Raw genomic sequence first — 21,146 nt, 5'->3', positions numbered from 1 at the left:
TGTGTTATCCCATGTTTTATCCCATGCTATCCCATGTGTTATCCCATGTTTTATCCCATGCTATCCCACATGTTATCCATGTGTTTTTATCCCATGCTATCCCATGTGTTATCCCATGTGGCAGTGCCCAGCAGAGCCTGGGTGGTGTCAGGCTGGAGAGCAGTGTGGGATCTGAGGGAAAACCTCTTTTTGGGGGCTCTGCTCAGGCAGGAGCTCTCCCCTCCCAGCCCCTCCTGGCAGGATCCGCCAGGATCCTCCTGGCTCTGGGTTCCAGCTCGGGATTACACCTCACCCTGCCGTGTTTTGGGCAAACAGGGATTTTCAGGGAGAAATCCGTGGGTGGGAGCAGCTCTGAGGGCCTGGTTGGCTCGAAAAATCAAAACCCCACAATTCCCATAAAGATTTGTAGGGACGGTATGTTTATTACAGCGCTGGGCACATGTGAGGGATCATTCCCCTTCAAAGGACATGTGAACCCCTGAGGACTCCCGATCCTTTTTTATTGCTCCTTACTAATTTACATATGCATAGAATTTCACAATAGGCTCATGCATATTCACTGTGCTGATTTCACGTTACACCTACAGCTAGTTACACTTGTACCCAGATTTTTGTCAGAAAGTACAGAAAGAACTCCTGGGTCACTCTGCCCTGTCTGTTTCGAGGTCTGAGGAGTCTTTTTTATCTCTCATCTCCTCAGCTGGGGCAGCTTTACTAGTGCTGCAGAGTTACCAAACTAAACAGCATCTTTTACTCATACTAGCAAGCTCACAGTGGCACATTTCACCTAAACCCAAATGGGTTTCTACCCTGTTAGATTTTCATTCTGTCTCACTGGGAAGGAGCAGGGATGGAGGGTGCACGTGTTTGCAGGGAGCAGGGCAGAGCTGGCAGGGCTGGGGATGAAAGCAGCACTGATGGAGCCAGTGGAGAAATGCAGGCCAGAAAAGCAGGGACAGAATCATTGTAAATACAGGTGAACCTGATGGGAAGAAATGCTGGTGTCTGACTCCAGCTCAGAAGGCTGAATGATTTCCTTATTAGCCCTGAATGATTTCCTTATTAGCCCTGAATGATTTCTTTATTAGGCTGAATGATTTCTTCATAGCCCTGTACTATAATACGTTAATATACTATATAAAGGAGATACTAAAAGTACAAACCTACTTTTCTAACTACCATATCTAACTACTAACAACTCGTGTCCCTCTCTGAGAGTCCAGCCACAGTGGGTTGGATTGGGTTGGATTGGGTTGGGTTGGGTTGGATTGGATTGGATTGGATTGGATTGGATTGAATTGGATTGGATTGGGTTGGATTGGATTGGGTTGGATTGGGTTGGGTTGGGTTGGGTTGGGTTGGATTGGGTTGGGTTGGGTTGGATTGGATTGGATTGGACTGGGTTGGATTGGATTGGATTGGATTGGATTGGATTGGCCACCAGGCTCAAACAATCCTCACCAGAATCCAACCAAGCAATCACCCCAGGTAAACAATTCTCCAAACACATTCCACATGGGAAAAACAAGGAGCAGAAATAGAAATTGTTTTCTCTTTCTTCTCTCTGTGCTCCTCGATGAAAAAATCCTGAGAGGGAGAAGAATGTGCTTGCCATGGGGAATCATCCCCGAAGTCTTTGCTCTCCGCAGCAAGATGAGGGCACTTGCAATCCCTTCCTCTCCATCTGCCTCCCGTGGTGGCTTTGGGCAGGGCTCCAAAGGCTGTTTGTGACCTCCGGGGATTTGGGGAATTGTTCTCTGGGGTGTAAACGCTGAGCAGCAAACAGAGAGCACAGCGAGGTTTGTAAGGATGGTTCTCGTTCTCCCAAATCCCCTCCGGCCCAGGGAAGGGGGGATTTGGGAGTGGCCCCACCCCGTGTGTGTTACAGGGTCTGACCAGGAGCTCACACGGGTCCTGGTCATGGAATCAGGGAATTCCAGACTGGATTGGTTGGAAGGGACCTTAAAGCTCATCCAGCTCCAATCCCAAGGCCTTCCACTGTCCCAGGCTGCTCCAAGCCCTGGCCTTGGACATCCCAGGGATCCAGGGGCAGCCACAGCTTCTCTGGGAGATGCATCCCAGTCCCTCCCCACCCTCACAGCCAGGAATTCCTTCCCAAGATCCCACCCAAATCTCCCCTTCCCCAGTCTGAAGCCATTCCCTGTGTCCTGTCCCTCCCTGCCTTGTCCCCAGTCCCTCTCCAGCTCTCCTGGAGCCCCTTCAGGCCCTGGAAGGGCTCTGAGCTCTCGCTGGAGCCTTCTCCTCTCCAGGCTGAAAAAGGAGATTTGTGCTTCAGAGGAAATTTTAAAATTGCATTTTTTAGGTGACCTTTATGTAAAAAAGCCCAACCAAAAGTACCTGTGAGGGTGAAGGCATGGTAGAAGCAGAAAGTGCAGCTCCATCAAGCTGGAAATCCTAAATAATCCATAAATAACCCAGGCTGCAGGTTTGGAAGTTGCTTGCTTTCCTTGTTTGAGGAAAAGGAGAAAAAAATTAAACCTGTGCCTGAAGCCTGTTGCAAGGAAATGAATTGCAAATAAGGAAAACAAATTTGAGTTAATTCCTCTTTCCCGAGCATGGCTTCATTCAGTGTTCTGGGAGTCAGGGGATTTAGGGATCTGGAGATAGCGTCAGTGTTTTTGGGTTACAAGTACAAACTGTAGCAGCTTTTAAGGCTTCAGAAACTGTTTTTGATTAGGATCTTTTCTTTTGACAACTTTTTTTTTTTCTTTTCAGGAAAAAAAAAAAAAAAAAGGAGGGAGGAGGAGGAGGAAAGGGCTTTTTGTAACACACTGGGGTTAGAGATGAGGGAAAATCTGTTTGAAATATGCAGGGACCTGAAAGCAAATCTTGAGTGAATAATAAGTTTAACTGACCTTAAAATATCCCATTGCCATGAGGGATTTGAGAGTAATACTTCAAATGGATTTTTGATGAGGCTCTGCAGGCTGTGGGGAATTGAATATTTTTACCCAACGCGTTTTCTGATCTAAAATTTTCACAATAACTGGGGGGAAAAAAACTATTTGGGAATGCCTAAAGAAGGGTTGGGGTTGTGTTGTTTTACTCTAAAGCTGCTGCTGCTGTGCAGGGAAAAGCCAATTTGCTGCAAGGTCACTTTTCAGAGCTACTTTAATTCCCCAATATTTAAATTGAGTCCTGGAGCAGGATTCCTGCTGGCTGCCTGGCATTCCATGGGGGGATCCACGGGAGGATTATCCCGGTGCCCACTGGCACAGGGTGTGTGCCAAGCCTGAGTGACAAGGCTCAGGCTGGGCCAGGGGAGGTTTAGGTGGGATTTTAGGAAAAATTCCGTCCTGGAAATGCTGCCCAGGGCAGGGGTGGGGTCACCACCCCTGCAGGGAGGTAAAGCTCTGCGGATGTGGCACTTGGGGACATGGGGCAGTGACCTTGGCAGTGCTGGGGAAGGGCTGGAGTGATTTGGGGCTTTTCCCCCCCTCAGCTGTGATTCCAGTGAATGCCCTGCACCAGCCCCTCCGATCCCGAGGCTTTCCTGGAGCATTTTCAGGGAGGAATTTGGAGCCACTTTACACCCGAGTGCAGCTCCCAGCTTCCCTCCCTTCCCCTGGGATGGGGCAGCAGAGCCCAGAGCCGGGAGGGTCGGGGGACAATCCCTGCAGTGCCACGTCCCCATCCCCGGGGGTGAGCAGGGGACACTGGCAGGAGATGTCCCACGCCTGGGGGGCTGTCACCAGCGCGGGGAGGATTTGGGAAAGGCTCCAGAACATCCCACCCTGCGGGGCTCCAGCAGCAAACAAGCCCCCAGTGTCCTGCCTGTCCCGGTGGCGCCGTGGCAGGAACGCCTCCTGGCCCCCTGCCGCCCCCAGAGCTCCACACAGCCCCGCATTTTCCCTCCCTGGCATTCAAAAAGGGGGAAAAAAAAGGAAAATCGTGGCCCTGCAGCAGCTGCCGGGCCCTGGGCTTGGGAAGATCCCTGCCCCTCACGTCCCAGGGACACAGAGCACACCAGGGTCCTGCTTGGGCACTGCCTGGGCTTCCTGTGGGGTGGGCAATCCCACAGAAGTGTGGGATCATTGCCTTGCTCCTATTCTATGCTCCATGGAATCATGGAAAGGTTTGGGGTGGAAGGGACCTCAAAGCCCACCCAGTGCCACCCCTGCCATGGCAGGGACACCTCCCACTGTGCCAGGCTGCTCCAAGCCCTGTCCAGCCTGGCCTGGGGCACTGCAGGGATGCAGGGGCAGCCCCAGGAGCTGCTGCTCTGCTGGCTGCTGCCTGGGGATGTTTTTGGGCTGGGTGTTACCAGACCCAAAGTGTGCTGCTGTTCCTGAAGCCATGGCTGTGCTGTCTGAGCCTTTCCTCACCTGAGGCTGCTCCCGAGCTGCTGCAGCCTTGCTCCTTCCACTCCTTTAAATCCCTTGGAATCACTGAGGCTGGAAAAGCCCCCTGAGATCAGAGTGCAACCATTCCCCAGCACTGCCACAGCCACCTGATGCCTTGGGAAGGCTGAGCTAGAGCAGAGGCTAGAGAGTTAAAGAATAAATAGGGATTTATGAAAAGGATCTCCTCCATGGATCCACCTTGGGCAGCACAAGAGATGCACCCAAGATGAACCAAAATGGTCCCAAAATGGACTCAAGGTCTCTCACTGGGATCAGCTCTGCTCCATTTGCACCTTGCAGTTCATTGTCCCATTCCAGCTTTAGCCCCTGCACTCCCATCCTTGTTTTTCTCTCTCCAGCCCACGCTGTTTGTGCTCCTGGGCTGAGATTTGGATCATTTGTCCTTGGTGCCCAGCTGGAGCAGGAATTGTTTTGTCTCCCTGCTCTGTGCACAGAGCTCAGCATCCCCTGACATGAAGCCCAGACCCACCCACTGAAGCAGCACAGAAACTGAAAATACAAAAGCTAAAACCTTTTAAAAAAGGCATCACACCCGTGTCCCCAAGTGCCACATCCACAGAACTTTTCACTCCCTGCAGGGATGGGGATCCACCCCTGCCCTGGGCAGCATTTCCATGAAGGAATTGTCCTGGCTCCCTGATTCCTCAGGCTCTGCTGCCCACAGGAACTGCCCAGGGATGTTCCCATCCTTCATCCCCCTGCTCATCCCTCAGCTCCAGAGCCTCCTGTGCTGAGTTAAGGGTGGAGTTGCTGTGGGAGCTGGGAGATGGGTTCAGCCTCCTGGAATTGCTGGAATTTTGGTTCACCAAACCACTCCCAGTGCTGTAGAAGTAGGGAAGTGAGTGTCCATGGTCCTGTGCTGGGCTCAGGGGGAGTGAGGAGCTCTTGGGAATATGGATTTGGGTAATCCTGGGTTGTTTTCCTCACTGAGAACATGGATTTCTTGATCCCAGGGTTTTCCTCACTGGGAATATGGATTTCCTGATCCCAGGGTATTTTTTTCATTGGGAACATGGTTTGTCTGCTCTCAGGGTGTTTTCCTCATTGGGAACATGGATTTGCCCAATCCCAGGGTGTTTTCCTCATTGGGAACATGGATTTGTCTGCTCTCAGGGTGTTTTCCTCATTGGGAACATGGATTTGCCCAATCCCAGGGTGTTTTCCTCATTGGGAACATGGATTTGCCCAATCCCAGGGTGTTTTCCTCATTGGGAACATGGATTTCCTGATCCCAGGGTGTTTTCCTCACTGGGAACATGGATTTCCTGATCCCGGGGTGTTCTCCTCACTGGGAAGAGCTCACACCTGAGGCTGGGATGTGCTGGGACACTTCCTCATTGTGTTCCCTATGGAAAAGGCAGAGTGGGGAGAAACCAGCAGAGTACCTGGAGACTGGCACTTCCCTGGGGTGTGGGGCAGGATTTGGGATGGATCCTCCTGCTTGGGAACAGGCTCTGCCCGGGGCTGGGGACAGGGACACCCCAAAGGGGCTTTTTGGGAAGGGCACTGAGGTGTGTCCAACTCCTCCAGAGCAGATTTAGGTGCAGAGGGTGGATTTGTGTTCCCTGCACAAGGATTCCTGCACAGACACCTGGTGCTGAGTGGGAACTGGGGAGCCTGAACTGGTGGGACTGGTGTGGACTGGTGTGGCTGGGGCTGCTGGCTCTGGGCTGTCTGGAGCTGCCTCCTCCTGAGCCGTGGCAGTGCTCGGGGTCCTGGCCACCACTCAGCTGCAGCTTTCCATGGAAATGTGCAAAAATTCCTATTTTTGATCCTTGTCCTCCCTCAAATCCGTCTGGAATGGGCCGGTGGGATCTGACAGGGCAGACAGCTGGACAGACAGACAGACAGAGCGTGTGATTGCTCCAGCCACACTTCCTTAGGAAACCAGGCTAAAAATAAGCAAAATCCAGTTCTCTCCCACAAATAGCTCCAGTTGCCACAAGCTGAAGCTTTTCCAGTGAAAAGAAGTGTTTTTGTTAGAGAATTCCCAGTTAGAGAATTCCTCCTGCTGGAGGGAGGGAGGGAGGGAGGGAGGGAGCACTGCCAGGACAGATGGAGCCCCCATCTCCATCACCTGGGGCTCACCCAGAGCTCCGGGAGCTGCAGAAAATTCAGGATATCCTGGAATTCCAGAGTGGTTTGGATTGGAGGGACCTTAAAGCCCATCCAGAGCCATCCCTGCCAAGGGCAGGGACACCTTCCACTGTTGTAGGTTCTCCAAGCCCTGTCCAGCCTCTCCTGGGACATTCCTGAGCCTTCCCAACATCTCCACAGCCCCTTTAGCCATGGCTGGAGGAACAGCTTTCCTTTTTTTTTTTTCTTTTTTTTGCAGCAAAGTTCATAATCCACCCCAGCTCCCCCCTCAGTGGGGGATTTCCTTCACCTGGGGACCAGCTGAGCAGGGGGAGGGGGCTCCCAGCAGCACCCCCACATTCCCAAGCCTCCCAAGTGGTCCAGGCTTGGCTGGATTTGTGGGGCTTGTCCCTTACCTGTGCAGGCAGCAGCTGTGGGGTCAGTGTGAGGGGCTGCAGGGGAGCCCTGCACACACACTGGGAGGGGCTGAGCAGGTTAAGGAGACCAGAACTGTTCGCTCCATGCTGGGGCTCCTCTCCCAATTCCCTTTTGCTGGATGGGATGGCACAGAGAAGTTTGGGAATGGTGGCTCCCACCCCTGCCATGCTGTGGGTGAAGCTCCTCGCCAGGAAATGAGGCTTTTTCTGATAGTTAAAAAAAAAAAAAAAAAAGCTAAATTTGTTTCCCATCTTCCCTCAGGCTGGATTACAAATTTGACACAGATGGGGAATCTTTGTTGTTCCTGTGGAAAACTGGATGCATTTTCTTTTCCATCCCAACGAGAGCAGCGTGACAGCATCAGACCCAAGACAAACACCACAAAAACCAGTCCTGGGCTTTGGAGCAGGGGGGACACATGAGCTCCTCCAGCCTGGAGCCATCCTGAGCTGTGGGACGTGGCTGTGGAGAGGCAGAACCTGCTCTGGGGGGGGGCACAGCAGCCGAGGGTGGAGCTGGTGGCACTCAGGGGGTTTGGGGTGACATTTCCCCTGTGAGCCCCCGAAGGCGAGGAGGAGGCTCTGAGCTGTGGGGTGCAGGGGTTTGGCTGAGGGATGCTGGGGAGGGGGACAAGGGCGTGGTTTGTCCTCACCTGGGAGCTTTTGGGGGGACCCAAAGCCTCCCTCCTTTGAGATTCACTTGTGGCTCCTTGCCTTGCTCAGCCTGGAAAGGGCCATGAGGTGAGGGCTGGGCACTCCTGGCTCTGTCCCTGTGTCCCTGCAGGTGAATGCAGGGCTCAGGGGGGCTGTCACCTGCAGATGGATTAACCTGGGGCCAGGCTGGGGCTCTGCAGAGCTGTGGCATTGGGACACGAAATAACTCACAGAAGTAGGCTGAAGGTAAAAGGAAAGAAAAAGAACTTTAAACAGCAAACTTTATTTTTTGACTCCATAGTAAAAGTGGCAGTGGATTGGAGGGTGAAACTGCCACCTCTCCAACCACACTGGTCAAACCAACAGCCCATCAATTCTCTCTGCTCATAAAGAAGAATGTGAAACAATCATTATTGACATGAACAGTGTGTGAGAAAATTCAGTTGAAGTATGTAAATATCAGAAGGCATAGGAACTTTTAGAAGAACTTTAAAACTCTCAAAAGAACAGGGCGACACAGAGCTGCTGCCCCTTCCAGGCCATCGGGTTCATGCCAGGGCCAGGCAGCAGCAGCCCCTCTGTCCCCTGTGAAAGGCATCACAGAACCCCGGGAGAATGGGAATTTCTGGGTGCCCTGTGCCCAGCCACCAGGGCTCTGCCACTGCTGCCTCAGCACATTCCAGCCCTGAGTGCCCACGTGCAGCTGTGGCATCGCTGTGCTGTGCCCACCCTCCTCCTGTCCTGCCCTGTCCCACACCTGAGTGCCCAGCGGGGTCTGTGGGGCATTTGCTCCCTGCCTCTCGAGGTCTGGGTGTTGAGGTGACCCCGAGAGTGTCAAAATCCTCATTTCCCAGCCCAGGCAGCCAAAGAAGTCTGAATGTGTAGGATCAGCTTCTCAAGGTCGTTTATTTTCCCTTATCTAGAACATTCTTTCTCTGACCTGCTGAGCTCTGTCCAGAGCATTCTGTCTGCTCTCTAGGGCAGTGTTCACATTTTATACCCAAACCTCCGTGTGCCATGGTTACAATAACGTGCCAATGTCTGTCATTGATGTTGGGCAGTGTGTCTCTGCCTTAAACCAACAGAAAAGTGTCACCAGCACAGCAGGACATGGAGGGCAAGGAGAAGGAGAAGAAGGTCAGGACACGCCCAAATCCCAACATCTTGTCCCCTCGAACCTCATTTTAAAAAAGCCCCAAAATTCCACTTTTCCACCCTGTGTTAATCCAACTACCACACCACTCAAACCCTTGTGGATTGTGATTCCTCACACAGAGTTGGCAGCTTTTTCCCACTAAAATGGAAGCCACGGGTGTTTTTGACTTTGTGCCAAGGTCCCCGAGCCCCTGCCAGGGTGTGGAGCCAGCCAGGGCAGCCAGAGGGATGTGCTGGGTTCCGACACCTGCCCTGGACCCCGCAGCCCCCCAGGGTGGCTGTGCCCAGCCAGGAGCGGGGTGCAGATGGTGCCACTCGTGTGCCAGCCCTGGAACCCGGCCCAGGTGCCCACGGGGGTTGGTTCTGAGCTTCCCCTCCCTCGGGCCAAACCCCACAGCCCCGGCAGGCTTTGGGATCTTCCTGGAGCTGCTGAGGGCCACACGGAGCTGCCACCTGGGGAGGGCACTGCTGGCTCTGTCCCCTCTCCTGTCCCCCAGGGCACCTCCTGCTCACACCCCATTGCTGGGGGTCCCCAAACAGGGTTTGGTGCTGGGGTCACAGATGTCCCAAAACATGGATTTGGTGCTGGGGGACAGAGGAGTGTCCCCAAACAGGGTTTGGTGCTGGGGGACAGAGGAGTGTCCCCAAACAGGGTTTGGTGCTGGGGTCACAGGTGTCCCCAAGCAGGGGGTGCTCCTGGCAGGGTGGGTGGAGGGAGGGGACCAGGGCAGAGCGAGGCTCTGGCTCAGTTTGGGGGCTGGGCTGGGCAGTGAGGGGGATCCCTTCACGGAGGATTGAGGTGCAGAGTCACTGCTGATCTCGGTGCTCCCAAATTCCTTTGTGGATCTGGCCAAGAGGGTTGGAAAGCGTGCCTGGAGCTGGTGCTGCTGGATGCCCAGGGCTGCAGGGCCAGCCCTGGCTGCAGCTCCCCGGGCAGGACTGGGGATGTGTGCTGAGGTGGAAATGAGGCCGGTCTGGAAGCGCTTCAGAGCAGCTGCTGCTTGGTTTGGAGCTGAAGTTTCACTCAGGATTTCAAGCAGCGCTTGGTGCTTGCTCAGCAGGGCAGAGCCAGGGAAAGTGTTTCTGCAGAGGCTTCCATGAGATGTAGCCATGGATCAGCCCGTGGAGATGGGAGAGGTGCTGCTCTGAGGGCAGGGGCTCACCCCTCACATCTCTGATTTCCGAGCATCAGATCCAACCATGATGAATTCCATCCCAACATCTGAGCCTCGGTGATGCCAGCGGGACCTGGTGGCCCTGGCACGTGGCATCGGAGCCCAGAAGGCACCAAGTGCTCCTCTTTGTCCTTTGGCAAGAGGAGAAACTGGATAAATGACTTGGAACCGTTGGAATGAGTCCTGTTAGGAATCATGGGGTTGGAGGGGATCTTTTCTATTCCCTGAAAGTTGTTGGGGAGTCCCTTCCTCCTTCCCCTGGCTGTGCAGGAGGGAGGGGACAGCCAGGGGACAGCCAGCTCTGCCCACGGTGGCCTTGGAGCCATCTGGAGAGCCCGGCTGCCCCCGCCAGGGTCGGGGCTTGCGCGGCCGCCCCATACTGAGATCAAATAACCACAAATAGCCTGAAATTATTCATGGCTCTGGGGACTTGTCTGATGCCTCGTCAGCAGCTGCTGATCAAATCAGGGCAGCTGTCAATTGGCCGGCAGCGGGAGGGGCGGCCTCTGGCAGACATGTGTGGATAATTCCTCCTCCTCCTCTTCCTCTCCTTCCTTCCTTCCTCCCCGCCGCGCTCCCGCTGCTCCCGCACCTGCGGGCCCGGGACAGGCAGGGATTCTGGGGGTGCCCCTCGCTGCACCCCGGGATTGGGACACGGAGGGACCCGCAGAGGGGGGACGTGGGGCCTGCGCTGTGCCCTGGTTAATTAGGCTGGGCTAATTAGCTGGGAGCTGTGGCTCGGAGCAGTGGCCGTGGGCTGGGAGTGCCTCCGGCCAGTCCCCCGGGGTGTGGCAGCGATGGGATGGATGCACTGGGAATGGTGGTGACAGGACAAGGACAAACGGCTCCAGAGGGACAGGCTGGGATGGACGGAGGGAGGGAGGGAGGGAGGGATGGATGGATAAAGGATGGATGGATGGATGGATGGATGGATGGATGGATGGATGGATGATGGATGGATGGATGGATGGATGATGGATGGATGGATGATGGATGGATGATGGATGGATGGATGGATGGATGATTGATGGATGGATGGATGGATGATGGATGGATGATGGATGGATGGATGGATGGATGGATGATGGATGGATGGATGGATGGATGGATGGATGGATGGATGGATGACGGATGGATGGATGGATGGATGATGGATGGATGGATGGGGGATGGATAAAGAATGGATGGATGGATGGATGATGGATGGATGGATGGATGGATGGATGATGGATGGATGGATGGATGGATGATGGATGGATGATGGATGGATGGATGGATAAAGGATGGATGGATGGATGGATGGATGGATGGATGGATGGATGGATGGATGATGGATGGATGGATGGATGGATGATGGATGGATGGATGATGGATGGATGGATGGATGGATGATGGATGGATGATGGATGGATGGATGGATGGATGATGGATGGATGGATGGATGGATGGATGGATGGATGGATGGATGATGGATGGATGATGGATGGATGGATGGATGATGGATGGATGGATGGGGGATGGATGGATGGATGATGGATGGATGGATGGATGGATGGATGGATGGATGGATGGATGGATGAGGGATGGATGGATGGATGGATGGATGGATGGATGGATGGATGGAGGGATGGATGGATGGATGATGGATGGATGGATGGATGATGGATGGATGGATGGATGGATGGATGATGGATGGATGATGGATGGATGATGGACGGATGATGGATGGATGGATGATGGATGGATGATGGATGGATGGATGGATGGATGGATGGATGATTGATGGATGGATGGATGGATGATGGATGGATGATGGATGGATGGATGATGGATGGATGATGGATGGATGGATGGATGGATGGATGGATGGATGGATGGATGGATGATGGATGGATGGATGATTGATGGATGGATGGATGGATGATGGATGGATGGATGGATAAAGGATGGATGGATGATGGATGGATGGATGGATGGATGGATGACGGATGGATGGATGATGGATGGATGGATGGGGGATGGATAAAGAATGGATGGATGGATGGATGATGGATGGATGGATGAGGATGGATGGATGGATGGATGGATGGATGGATGGATGGATGGATGGATGGATGATGGATGGATGGATGGATGGATGGATGGATGGATGGATGATGGATGGATGGATGGATGGATGGATGGATGGATGGATGAGGGATGGATGGATGATGGATGATGGATAGATGATGGATGGATGGATGGATGGATGGATGATGGATGGATGGATGGATAATGGATGGATGATGGATGGATGGATGGATGGATGGATGATGGATGGATGGATGGATAATGGATGGATGGATGGATGATGGATGATGGATGGATGATGGATGGATGGATGGATGATGGATGGATGGATGGATGGATGGATGGATGGATGGATGGATGGATGGATGAGGATGGATGGATGGATGGATGGATGGATGGATGGATGGATGGATGAGGGATGGATGGATGGATGGATGGATGATGGATGGATGGGAGGGATTTTGGGAATAAATCCCTCCCTGGAGGATGGGCCGGCCCTGGCACAGGGTGCCCAGAGAAGCTGTGGCTGCCCCTGGATCCCTGGAAGTGTCCCAGGCCAGGCTGAAGGAACCTGAGAGAGTGGAAAGGGTCCCTCCCTTCCTTTTCCTTCTGCTCAGCCAAGCATCAGGAAGTGGAAGAATTCCTATTTCCTATTTCTGTGTAACTGCAAACCTGGAAACCCCAATGATTTTTGTGACCTTTTTATGCCTTCCCTGTGCTCTCCTCCATCAAGGTGGGAAACCAGGCAGGACCAGCCTGTTGCTGTGAGGGGATAATTTAGTGAGAGCTAATGAGTGTAATTCTTAAATCTGTAATTGAAACCAAGATCTGTAGACAGAGTGGTCTTGGGGTTTTTTTCTGTTTTTTTTTTTTTTTTTTTTTTTTAAGAAACCTTGGCATAGTCAGGGTTCAGGGTTAGTGATGTCCCCTTCCCTCCCCAGCAGCTCCAAGGGCAATTTTTCCTTATTTATTGGCGCTCCCAAGGACCCCAGTCACCAGGGGGATAAAATCTGTCACCAGTGTCTGTGCTGCAGGTTCAGAGGAGGGTAATTTGTGTTTCCCCCCCGCTCAGACAGCAGGTCAGGTCATAAAGCACCCGATCCACGGGGAGGGCAGAGGCTCTTTAAAGGCTGCCTGTGCTGAAAGGTGCAATAATCCGCCGGATTACTTGCCGGGGGAGCTGCAGGGAAATTTACTGCCTTGCAAAGGGATTATCCCAGCGCTGCTGCCAGCGGGTTTCTTCCCTTTCTTTCCTAAGAGGAAGGAAGCTTTTCATTGGATTCCTGCTGCTCGAGCCCGCGGGAGCTGCTCCCCGCAGGCACCGCAGCTCTCGGGGCTTGGAAGGGAGGAATCCATCCCGGCCCTGCCGGGTTTTATCCCGATCTCCCCGCCCAGGTGGGAGAGGGAAACTGGAGCCTGGGCTGGGATTCGGGTGGAGTTTGCAGCGCCTTCACTGCACAGAACTGAGCTGCTGGAGGGGTCGAGTTTGCTGCAGAGGGATAAAACAGGAGGGGGAATAACCAGGATGAGGGATAAAGAGGAAAAGGGATAACCAGGATGAGGAACAACCAGGAGGAGGGATAACCAGGAGAAGGGATAACCAGGATGAGGAATAACCAGGAGGAGGGATAACAAGGAGAAGGAATAACCAGGAGGAGGGATAACCAGGAGGAGGGATAACAAGGAGAAGGAATAACCAGGAGGAGGGATAACCAGGATGAGGAACAACCAGGAGGAGGGATAACCAGGAGAAGGGATAACTAGGATGAGGAATAACCAGGAGGAGGGATAACAAGGAGAAGGAATAACCAGGAGGAGGGATAACCAGGAGGAGGGATAACAAGGAGAAGGAATAACCAGGAGGAGGGATAACAAGGAGAAGGAATAACCAGGAGGAGGGATAACCAGGAGGAGGGATAACAAGGAGAAGGGATAACCAGGATGAGGAATAACCAGGATGAGGGATAACAAGAAGAAGGGATAACCAGGAGGAGGGATAACCAGGATGAGGAACAACCAGGAGAAGAAATAAAGAGGAGAAGGGATAATGAGGAGAAGGGATAAAGGGGGGGAAGGGATAAAAAGAAGAAGGGATAACAAGAGGAGGAATAAAGAGAAGAAGGGATGACCAGGAGAAGGGATGACCAGGATGAGGGATGACCAGGATGAGAAGGGATAACCAGGAGCAGGGATAAATCCTCTCCAGTGCAGCTCCAGCTGCAGGAACAGCCTTTGCTTTCCTCTGAGGACTCCAACCCCGAGCATCCCCTCCTGCAAACAGGGAGCAAACCCAAGAGCTCCATCCCCCATCCCGAGCAGAGAATGGAGCTGGAGCAGCTTCCCAGGCTGGAGCTCAGGGCCACTCCTGAGCTCCCGAGTCCTTCAGCAGAGCCCCCCGGGGCCGGGGCTCAGCGGGGGCGTTGGTTTTGTTTGATTTCCTTCCCCTGGAAGGCAGGAGCAGGGGGGGCTGGGGCAGCCAAGCCCTTTAATTGTGTGCAATGAAGGCTGACAGTGCCGAGGCACAGCCCTTAAAAAGGGGTACTGAACCTTTAATTCCTGAATAAATCATCTCCAGTCTGTTGCTCCTTCATCTGCAAGCTGTTTGAGCGGGACACACGGGCACTGCTGGGAAGGGTCATTTGGAGATCAGAGCCCTGGGCTGGCCCGGGTCACAGGCAGGACACCTGCCACAGCCTGTCCCCTCCGGGAATCAAAGGGACACCGGGGAGCCGCCCAGGAGAGCAGATTCCTGATTGCTGCCACGCTGAGGGGCTTCATTCCAGAGGGATGGAGAGCAGCCCTGGACACAGCCCCAGCCCAGGGTCACACCTGGGATGTGCCAGCCCCCACGCCCCATGTTCTGAGGGGTTTTTGGGCATTCAGTGCCCCACCAGGCTGGGCACCTTCCAGCCCCCCTCTTCTGAGGGGTTTTTGGGCATTCAGTGCCCCACCAGGCTGGGCACCTTCCAGCCCCCCTGTTCTGAGGGGTTTTTGGGCATTCAGTGCCTCATCACAGCTGGGCACCTTCCAGCCCCCATTTTCTGAGGGGTTTTTGGGCATTCAGTGCCTCATCACAGCTGGGCACCTTCCAGTCCCCCTCTTCTGAGGGGTTTTTGGGCATTCAGTGCCTCATCACAGCTGGGCACCTTCCAGTCCCCCTCTTCTGAGGGGTTTTTGGGCATTCAGTGCCCCACCAGGCTGGGCACCTTCCAGCCCCCCTGTTCTGAGGGGTTTTTGGGCATTCAGTGCCTCATCACAGCTGGGCACCTTCCAGCCCCCATTTTCTGAGGGGTTTTTGGGCATTCAGTGCCTCATCACAGCTGGGCACCTTCCAGTCCCCCTCTTCTGAGGGGTTTTTGGGCATTCAGTGCCTCATCACAGCTGGGCACCTTCCAGTCCCCCTCTTCTGAGGGGTTTTTGGGCATTCAGTGCCTCATCACAGCTGGGCACCTTCCAGTCCCCCTCTTCTGAGGGGTTTTTGGGCATTCAGTGCCTCATCACATCTGGGCACCTTCCAGCCCCCCTGTTCTGAGGGGTTTTTGGGCATTCAGTGCCTCATCACATCTGGGCACCTTCCAGCCCCCATTTTCTGAGGGGTTTTTGGGCATTCAGTGCCTCATCACAGCTGGGCACCTTCCAGCCCCCCTGTTCTGAGTTTTTGGGCATTCAGTGCCCCATCACAGCTGGGCACCTTCCAGCCCCCATTTTCTGAGGGGTTTTTGGGCATTCAGTGCCCCACCAGGCTGGGCACCTTCCAGCCCCCGTTTTCTCAGGGGTTTTTGGGAATTCATGGAGCTGTTCTGTTTCCCACCTGTTTTCACCCAGGCAGTGGCTTCAGCTGCGTTTTCACTCACAGTTATTCAAACCCCACCAGGGAGGAGCCCCTGGGGGCTCTTTTTGGGCTCCATCAGGGAGGAAGAGTCCCTGGGGGTTCTTTTTGGACCCCATCAGGGACAGACCCAGCGGTGCTGGCTGTGAGGGGTTCCTGCCAGTGTCACTGGGGAGTTCAGGTGGCATTTTTGGGGTGACCCCATATCTTGTAGCTGCTGCACAGTGGAGAAGGGTGAGGAGGGGTCATCCCAAACCCCATTAAGAGACCAAAGAGCCTCTTCTCCAGTGCGGGGAAGGAGCTGTGCCCTGATTGAGGCTGATTCCTGCTCTCCATAATCCACCTGTCACCCTAACGACCCGGCTGGAATAACCATGCAAGGAAAACGCCCTCCAGGGCCTGGAGCTGCCCAGAATTGCAGCCTCTGACCTTCCACATGGGCAGGAAACGCGATGGAAATTCTGGGTTTTGGGAACTGAAGTGAGGGTTGGGGGGACACGGCCTTTTCCACACCTTCCTCCCGGGAATCCTGGGATCCCAGGGGGTTTAGGAGACTTTTCTCCGTGGGAAAAGCAGCCGTGTTCGGCAGCCCCGGTTCTTGTGGGGGTTAATAACCGGGTGTCGGGTGACTGCTGAGAGCAGCCGCCCATTAGAGATGCAAATGTTGGCTCCGGCTTCCTTCTCCCCTTGCCTTCGCTGCGCATCTCCAGATCTGGGTGCCACGTCCAGCCCAAACCTCTCAGAGCCCCCCCGCAGACCCCAGGGCAGCCTCCCCCCCTGCTCTGCAGCCCCTCGGGGAGGGCTGGGGGGCTCAGACCCTCCGGGGAGCAGCCGTGGCACAACCCACCGCCCTTTCCTCCTCCTCTGGGACTCTTTATCCAGCCCAGGGACTCCGTGGGGTGGCACTGGGAGAGCTCTGGGGTCCTTTGTGTGGGCCAGAGACCCCCCAGCCGTGGTCCTCTGCGGGGTGAGGGGGGAATTTGGAGCTTCTGGGGGGCAGAAGGAGCCCCTGGGGATGCTCCAGCTGGGAGCACGACCCGCCAAACCCCCTCGCTGATTTCGTGTATCAAACGGTAATTAGGAGCAAAGGGCAGAGGGGTGCAAAGGAGCATTAATAAATTATCTGCCTGCTTGTTAATTGACGTGTCTCAGTCAGCCCGTGGTGGAGCCCAGGGCTTGGCTCCCCTTCCAGGCGCATCACAGCCTTGTTACTGCCCTCATTAGCATATTCAGGTCTCCCTGCTTAAAGCCAATTAGCTCCCGGCCAGGCCTGATTGGGAAGCCGCGGCCTCATTTGCACATTTTTGAATTGGTGAAAGAATCAAAAATAATGGAGGCGGCTCGGGGATGGGGAGCGCTGGGGGGGCTCTGCCGGCTGGGGGGCACTGCCAGGACCTGCTGGGGAAGGCGAGGGGGAGCGGCTCGGTAATTAGGATAAAAAGGAACGAGGGCTAATTTGGTCCCGGGCGGCTTGGGGAGCTCATCCCTCCCGGTTCTTCCCTTCCCAGTTCATCCCTCCTAGCTCATCCCGTCCCAGTTCTTCCCTCCTGGTTCATCACTTCCCAGTTAATTCTTCCCAGTTCACCCCTTCCTAGCTCATCCATTCCCAGTTCACCCGTCCCAGTTCATCCCTTTCCCATTTCCCTCTCCCAGCTCTTCCCTCTCCCAGCTCATCCCCTTCCCAGTTCAGCCTCCCCAGTTCTTCCCTCTCCCAGTTCATCCTTTCCCAGTTCTATCCTTTCCCAGTTCACCCCCTCATAGTTCATCCCTCTCCCAGCTCATCCCCTCACAGTTCACCCCTCCCCATTTCAGCCTCTCCAGTTCTTCCCTCTCCCAGCTCATCCTTTCCCAGTTCAGCCTCCCCAGTTCAATCCTTTCCCAGTTCTATCCTTTCCCAGTTCTATCCTTTCCCAGTTCACCCCCTCATAGTTCATCCCTCTCCCAGCTCATCCCCTCCCAGTTCATCCTTTCCCATTTCAGCCTCTCCAGTTCTTCCCTCTCCCAGTTCATCCTTTCCCAGTTCATCCTTTCCCATTTCAGCCTCTCCAGTTCATCCTTTCCCAGTTCATCCTTTCCCAGTTCATCCTTTCCCAGTTCATCCTTTCCCAGTTCATCCTTTCCCATTTCAGCCTCTCCAGTTCATCCTTTCCCAGTTCATCCTTTCCCAGTTCATCCTTTCCCAGTTCATCCTTTCCCATTTCAGCCTCTCCAGTTCATCTTTTCCCAGTTCACCCCTCCCAGTTCACCCCTCGTGCCCTGCGCGGATCCTGCGGGAAGGAGAGGACATGGAGAGAGGCCCATGGATGGGATGGGGCCAGCAGTGCTGCCCTCCCGTTTTTGGGGAGCAGGGCTCTGCCAGGTCCCGCAGCAGCGGCAAGCGCGGATTTGGGGCTGGGTGTCCCCTGGCTGCCGCCTCGCACCCTTTCCCCAGCGGAGGTGCTGCTGTTTGAGCTGCCCGAAGGAAAAGGTCGCTATCTGCCACTTCCCAGCGCGGGTCCCAGCCTGACAACCGGAGAGTGGGGCCACAAAGGCAGCCTTGTCCCGGCCGCGATAAGCCCGGGCCACGATTCATATGCAGATCCGGCCGGTACCGGGTGTCTGCCGCCGCGGGATAAATCTGTCCCGAGCCCGGACCCCCCCCCTCCGCCTTCCAAACTATTTTACATTTACACAAAAACGGTTCTGTCCCCTCCCGCTGCCTGTCACCCTGCCCGCGGGGGGTGTCCCCTGTCCCCTGCCCGTCACCGCTGGGTTTGTCCCCGGCGTGCCCTGCCCCATCCCGGTGCCTGCAAGGAGCCACTTTGCCCTGCAGACAGCTCTCAGCCGCGTCCCCCCTCTGGCAGAAACCCCTGCCTTTCACCCCTTTTTGGCCGGCCTTTTTTTTTGTCAGGGCTCATTTTTTAAAAATAGTGATGGAGGGGGGATTTCCCCCCCACCTTTTTTCCTCGTTTTGGTGATAACATAGAACCTGCAAGCCCTGGCCCTGTGTCACCCACCCCCTGAGCCCACAGCACCCATCATTCCCACGTGTGGCTGATCTGGGGATTTGGGCTCTCCCAGCTCAGGCTGGAGCTGGATCCCTGTGGAAGTCTCTGCCTGGCATTGCCAGGGGATGAGCTGCAGGCAGAGCCTGTCCTGCTCTCCTGCTTGGGGCCGGGATAGAGTTAATTTTCCTCCTGGAGCTGCCCTGGGTGATAACTCAGGGATGCTTTGGGCTGGAGACTTATTTATCTCCTCAGAGTGCATCCCCTGATCTCTCAGCTCGGTGCTGGGAGGAGTTCTGCTCCAAAACTCATCAGGAATCGTGAACCAATTAACTCTGGAAAGTTATGTTGGCCCAGTTTTTGAAGTCTGCTTTGATTCCCTGCCTGCTGTGGCTGTTAATCACTATTTAATGCAGCTTTCTGCATTTTTATCATCATTTTATCTGCTGTAATTTATTGTGTGTTACCTCAACCGAGGAAGCATTTTCATGTGTTGAATGTCTCCGTGTAGGAAGCCTCTGCTCTGATGCCTCTCAAGTGCCAGTTGTTTTATTAATTCAAAACAAACATTTATCAGCTTAACAGAGAGGCAAAAGGGTTTTATCCCTCCTCCTGGGCACACAGTCTCCTCTGGAAATCCCAGTTCCTTCCAAGGCTCCCCCACTGCCGCGTCCCGTACCTGCAGGCACTGCTTGGCATTCCCACGCTGCTCTCTTAGGGTCAATAAGAATTAACTGTAAATTTAATTAAACTTCCTAATGTTTGGGCTAAAGTGGAGCATAACAAAGCCGGCTCTGCTCTTTGCCGGTTTAAGCCAGAGCTGGAGGGAGCTGGGTGTCATCAATAATTAACCGGGCTAATTTAGGGGAAGTATTAGGGCGTTAATGAAAATGTGAAATGTTTAATTATTGTGCGAGGAGCCGGGAGTGCTTGGGCTGCTGAGGAAGAGGAGGTGTTGCACAATTAATTGCTGTTCCCGAGGGGATCCCGGGATGTCCCCGGGCCGGGGCAGTTCAGCGACTGAAGGTCCCACCACGGGAGCCGCTGGGAGGCCCCTCCCAACCCGGGCTTTCATTAAAACTTCTGTTAATTACGCTGTGATTAAGCTGTGGATGGTGCGGATGGCCCTGGGGGGCTCAGCCTGGCCTCGATGTCCCCCTGCAGGAGGAAGGGAGGGGTAAGAGGGGTTTTCCAGGGCCGGGCTGTGCTTTAGCCTGGACTCTCCGGGTCCCCCACGCCCCGAGTTTGCTGTGGGTAATAAACAATTAATAATAATTGGGTAATAAACAATTTATTGCCCGCTGAGGAGCGGGACTGGCTCGGGTTTGCTGCGAGGGTTGGGGTCGGGTGAGGATGAGGATGGAGCCGTTCGGAAATCCCAGGGAACCACGGCAGGGATGCCTCAGGAAGCTGCCAGGAGAGGCTGCTGAAGCAGCCTGGAAAGCCCTGCGGCATTTTCTGAACGGAATTAAAGTTCAGGATGCTTGGCTGGCCGGGAAGCCCCAGCAGGAGGCTGGGTGGAGCCGTGCTGTGCTCCCAGTGAATCCCCATCCCCTGGGATTTCCTTGGCTCTGGACCAGCCCAGGGAGGGGGCAGGGATGGGTCTAATCCCTGCTCGGGAAGGTGCTTCTGTCAGTCAGTCTCTGGTAAGTGCAGTTATTTGGGGGAAAAGCGCTGGAAAGGATGGGAAAAGCAGCCGTGGCTGCCCTGGGATTCATGGCTCCTTGAAGGGCATCCCGCTGGTGCCAAACAGAGGGGCTGTGCTGCCAGGTGAGGGCACCAGGGACAGGAAGCGGCTCTAAAAACGCTGGCACTGTGCAAAAATTAAAATAAAAGCGGGGGGGTGAAAGCCACAAACGGCTTCTGCCTCTTGTATGGGGGAGGGAGCTGTGGGGGCCCAGCGTCGCTCGCAAATGCTTTTAATAAAGTGTTCTTTCCTGAGGCCGGGGGAAAAATCCCAGAAACCTCAAGCTTTTCCCGTGACATAAGGAGCAGATGCTGCTGGGCAGAGCCGTGAGTGGCCCAGCACAGCCCTGTCCCTGTCCCCAGCCGCCGAGGGGACCTGGCAGGCACTGCCAGAGCAGTGGGATGCAATTCCGGGATGCAATTCCCGGAGAATCCGCGGCTGCCCCTGGCACTGTCCCAGGCCAGGACGGGCTTGGAGCAGCCTGGGACAGTGGAAGGTGTCCCTGCCCTGGCAGGGGTGGCACTGGGTGAGCGGTGAGGTCCCTTCCCAAACATTCCAGGGTGTTGTGATTCTCCTCGGAGGTGGAAGGGGAGGGCAGCGGGGCAGGTGCCTGTGCTGGTGGCAGGCAGGACCCGATCTGTCACACGGGGTGACGTGGCTGGGTAATTTCTGCGGCAATTAATGCCTCATTAAA

General features: G+C 54.7%; 1 protein-coding gene across 1 annotated transcript in view; it reads left to right on the top strand.

The window, feature by feature from the left end:
* HS3ST6 (heparan sulfate-glucosamine 3-sulfotransferase 6) overlaps nucleotides 1-21,146 on the top strand; it is a 38,188-nt gene that overhangs the window by 15,037 nt on the left and 2,005 nt on the right. The gene's annotated exons all lie outside the window — the stretch shown is intronic.

Source organism: Vidua chalybeata, chromosome 16 (assembly GCF_026979565.1).
Source record: "Vidua chalybeata isolate OUT-0048 chromosome 16, bVidCha1 merged haplotype, whole genome shotgun sequence".
NCBI classification, from domain to species: domain Eukaryota; kingdom Metazoa; phylum Chordata; class Aves; order Passeriformes; family Viduidae; genus Vidua; species Vidua chalybeata.
Note: the sequence above shows the minus strand (reverse complement) of the source record. Positions and strands in the feature narration are given on the sequence as shown.